The 4,503-nt window shown below is 46.7% G+C and overlaps 1 non-coding gene across 1 annotated transcript; it reads left to right on the top strand.

Moving 5' to 3' along the window:
• Positions 1-4,002: 4,002 nt before the first annotated feature.
• On the top strand, positions 4,003-4,195 carry LOC116983599. The gene has a single exon (XR_004414755.1). It is a non-coding gene; the product is annotated as a U2 spliceosomal RNA (small nuclear RNA).
• The last annotated feature ends 308 nt before the right edge of the window (positions 4,196-4,503 follow it).

Raw genomic sequence — 4,503 nt, 5'->3', positions numbered from 1 at the left:
CATTGTTGAACACACCTCTGTGTTCAGCTTCCCTCCCCTCACTGATGCAGCCCACAATTGCAGAGTCAGCAGGAGATGGAGTTATAACCATATAACCATATAACAATTACAGCACGGAAACAGGCCATCTCGGCCCTACAAGTCCGTGCCGAACAACTTTTTTCCCTTAGTCCCACCTGCCTGCACTCATACCATAACCCTCCATTCCCTTCTCATCCATATGCCTATCCAATTTATTTTAAAATGATACCAACGAACCTGCCTCCACCACTTCCACTGGAAGCTAATTCCACACCGCTACCACTCTCTGAGTAAAGAAGTTCCCCCTCATGTTACCCCTAAACTTCTGTCCCTTAATTCTGAAGTCATGTCCTCTTGTTTGAATCTTCCCTATTCTCAAAGGGAAAAGCTGATCCACATCAACTCTGTCTATCCCTCTCATCATTTTAAAGACCTCTATCAAGTCCCCCCTTAACCTTCTGCGCTCCAGAGAATAAAGACCTAACTTATTCAACCTTTCTCTGTAACTTAGTTGTTGAAACCCAGGCAACATTCTAGTAAATTTCCTCTGTACTCTCTCTATTTTGTTGACATCCTTCCTATAATTGGGCGACCAAAATTGTACACCATACTCCAGATTTGGTCTCACCAATGCCTTGTACAATTTTAACATTACATCCCAGCTTCTATACTCAATGCTCTGATTTATAAAGGCCAGCATACCAAAAGTTTTCTTTACCACCCTATCTATATGAGATTCCACCTTCAAGGAACTATGCACGGTTATTCCCAGATCCCTCTGTTCAACTGTATTCTTCAATTCCCTACCATTTACCATGTACGTCCTATTTTGATTTGTCCTGCCAAGGTGTAGCACCTCACATTTATCAGCATTAAACTCCATCTGCCATCTTTCAGCCCATTCTTCCAAATGGCCTAAATCACTCTGTAGACTTTGGAAATCCTCTTCATTATCCACAACACCCCCTATCTTGGTATCATCTGCATACTTACTAATCCAATTTACCACACCTTCATCCAGATCATTGATGTACATGACAAACAACAGTGGACCCAACACAGATCCCTGAGGCACCCCACTAGTCACCTGCCTCCAACCCGACAAACAACCATCAACCATTACCCTCTGGCTTCTCCCATTCAACCACTGTTGAATCCATCTTGCTACTCCTGCATTTATACCCAACAGTTGAACCTTCTTAACCAACCTTCCATGAGGAACCTTGTCAAAGGCCTTACTAAAGTCCATATAGACAACATCCACTGCTTTACCCTCATCAATTTCCCTAGTAACCTCTTCAAAAAATTCAAGAAGATTAGTCAAACATGACCTTCCAGGCACAAATCCATGCTGACTGTTCCTAATCAGACCCTGTTTATCCAGATGCTTATATATATTATCTCTAAGTATCTTTTCCATTAATTTGCCCACCACTGAAGTCAAACTAACAGGCCTATAATTGCTAGGTTTACTCTTAGAACCCTTTTTAAACAATGGAACAACATGCGCCGTACGCCAATCCTCGGGGATTATTCCTGTTTCTAATTACATTTGAAATATTTCTGTCATAGCCCCGGCTATTTCTACACTAACTTCCCTCAATGTCCTAGGGAATATCCTGTCAGGACCTGGAAACTTATCCACTTTTATATTTTTCAAAAGTGTCAGTACTTCTTTTACTTTGAAACTCATAGTATCCATAGCTACTCTACTAGTTTCCATTACCTCACATAATTCAATATCCTTCTCCTTGGTGAATACCGACGAAAAGAAATTGTTCAATATCTCCCCCATCTCTTTTGGCTCTGCAGATAACTGTCCACTCTGTCTCTCCAATGGACCAATTTTACTTCGGAGTCACGTGAGTGACTACGTGAAGAACCCGCTCAGTGCGCAGGCGCGGCATTACGCCAGCAGTGCAACAGCGGCAGCGGGAGCTAGGCACTCCCGCAACAGAGAAACGGACCGTCAGGTGAGTATCCTGAGGTCGGGTTTCTTTTACAGGGGAGCCCCTTTTTCTGCTTGTGTTTTACAGGCAGAGAAAAAGGCTCTGGAACAAAACTGTCCCCCGTTCGAGGAGGAACGTTTCCCGTCGGGGGGAAGGGGGGCAGCAACAGGCGGTAGGAGCGACCCGGTGTTCCTCTATTCCCCGACACCGTGCCGAGCCCAGCCCGCTAGCGGGCTGGATGCATAGCCACCCGAAGAGGCATCCGGCAGGTGTTCCCGATTTGGGACGGGACGTCTCTCCACCCGCACGGGGGGAGAGAGAGCCGCCTGAGCCGCTGGAGCGGTTCACGGAGCAGGTGCCTGCGAGACGCGCTGCTTGAGGGGCGCTCTCGCTACTACAAGGCACAAAAGCTCCAGAAGAAGGCGGTAGGAACATTTAACCGGGCGTTCCGCTATCCCCACACCGCGCCGAAGCCAGTCCCGCTAGTGCCTGAGCTGCGGGCTGGATGTTCAGCCATCCGAAGAGGCATCCGGCCGGTGGCTTCCGACTTGTCGGAGGGGACGTCTCTCCACCCGCAGGGAGAGAGACAGCCGCCTGAGCCGCTGGAGCGGCTCCTGGAGCAGGAGCTCCTGCGAGACACGCTACGTGAGGGGCAGTCTCGCTGGAGGGTTCAGGCATACCCTCCACAGTGCCTAGGCACTGCCCATCGCTTCCTCCTTAGTGTGGTTAGCTTTGGGGTGACCAGTGGCTGGGCTGGTCATGAAGAGGGGTCACTGGCTGAACAATATCGGGAGTATGCTTGAGGTACAGGATCAGGAAGAGCTGCTGGGTGTGGCCGCTATGTGGTTCCACCACTAGCGAGATGGCTTTTCAGTCTCAACTGATGGCCAGCTTACTACCTGTCTTTTCCAAAAAAACTCTCCAAGACAGGTAGCCATGAGGCGTTGGTTTTATCACGCCTCCCCTAAATTGCATTTACTCAAAGTGCCCGCCATTATTGGGGGATACATTGAGCAGCGCATTTAACCTAAATATTTTTAAAATGCATTTGGTACCCTGACGTCGGCTATCATGTCCACCTGCTCATTCCAGAAGGGCAGGGTAGTATGGCAAAACACCTGACCCTACTGTTCAACGGTATACCTCATAACTTCTGAAATGAACTCACAAACCTGCCCTCAATCTATGAAATTAACAGGACTATGAGAACGCCGACCTCATAAGCACAGGTCCTGCTACCTGGCACTTACCAAACCAGTCCTAAAAAACTGGACGAAGTGTTCAAACTATTCGGCACAAGAGGGCAGAGTCTGGAATGAGCACCACACTAAACCAGACAGCAGTACCTCTACGTGTCCACCAGGGGCGTCTACCTCATGGTACTGGTGAAAGCTCGGGGCCTGCATGCCAAACCTGTAGCATTTTAGGCCACGGCCCAGAGCAGGCCCCAGGGGAAAATGTGCCACCCCCCAACAAACATCGTCCCTACAAGAACAAGGAACCAGAAACCGAAGAAAACAACAATGAAGACAGATAAGTATGGTTCCTACCATCACATAAAGGTTAAGGGTTGTACTAACAAGGGGTGGATGAATCACGCCTGGTTAGGAAGCTATCACTCTTGGTAGTTATATACCAAAAAATAAATACAAGGGGAATAGAATTAATATCTTGCCACCAATTCAGCAAGCACCCCAAGTGGTCTACCCTCCCACGATGGTGAATGTCGCACCATCGTTGATAAACCACTTGAGTATTTCACCAGGTATACCCATTCATGGGATTTGTAACTACTACCATGGATCCAAGGATACTTTATGGTAGACATCGACCTTGAAGATGCACACTATTCAGTACCTTCTCATATAAGTTTCGGATATACCGCAATTACCTGGATGGAGTAACCATGATGAGCGTTGCGGCATTTAAGTCAAAGTTATCCAGACTCAACTAGCCCTGACACTTAGAAACATTCCGTCATGGCATGTCTATATATTAACGACAAACTATCCTTGGATACAGCTTTAGCTGCATCGCTTCTCGGCCTTTTGGGCTAAGATCAAGTGTAGTATCTGTTCTTATCAGTTTAATAATCTGATACGTCCCTTATCTAGGGACCATATATTAAATTTAATTTTGGAACAGGGAGATGGAATAGGGGCTTGCTCCGTCCACTCCACGCATCGACCCAGTATTGCAGTGCCTCTGGGAACGGTGCACAAAATATATATCCAGATATTTACGTTGACCATCCACAACGTTGTTATCTGGTATTCATTAAGACTATCAGTCATGGTGCATTAACCACCAATCAACTACGTGGCAAAGTAATTGGGATATAGCAGCATTACCAGCTACTGAACTTTGTACCTTTCCTATGAGCTGAGATACTAGTGTTCAAAACTATCTCCATACCTGTAATATGGGGGCAAATGGATTAATCTGTAGTGCTATCATGGAATTTATCGGCAGGAAGGATTATGGTTGTACACTTCCACCTGTTTTGAGTAACATCTTATGTGTCCTGATGTGT

This window comes from Amblyraja radiata, chromosome 18 (genome assembly GCF_010909765.2).
Source record: "Amblyraja radiata isolate CabotCenter1 chromosome 18, sAmbRad1.1.pri, whole genome shotgun sequence".
Taxonomy (NCBI): domain Eukaryota; kingdom Metazoa; phylum Chordata; class Chondrichthyes; order Rajiformes; family Rajidae; genus Amblyraja; species Amblyraja radiata.
Note: the sequence above shows the minus strand (reverse complement) of the source record. Positions and strands in the feature narration are given on the sequence as shown.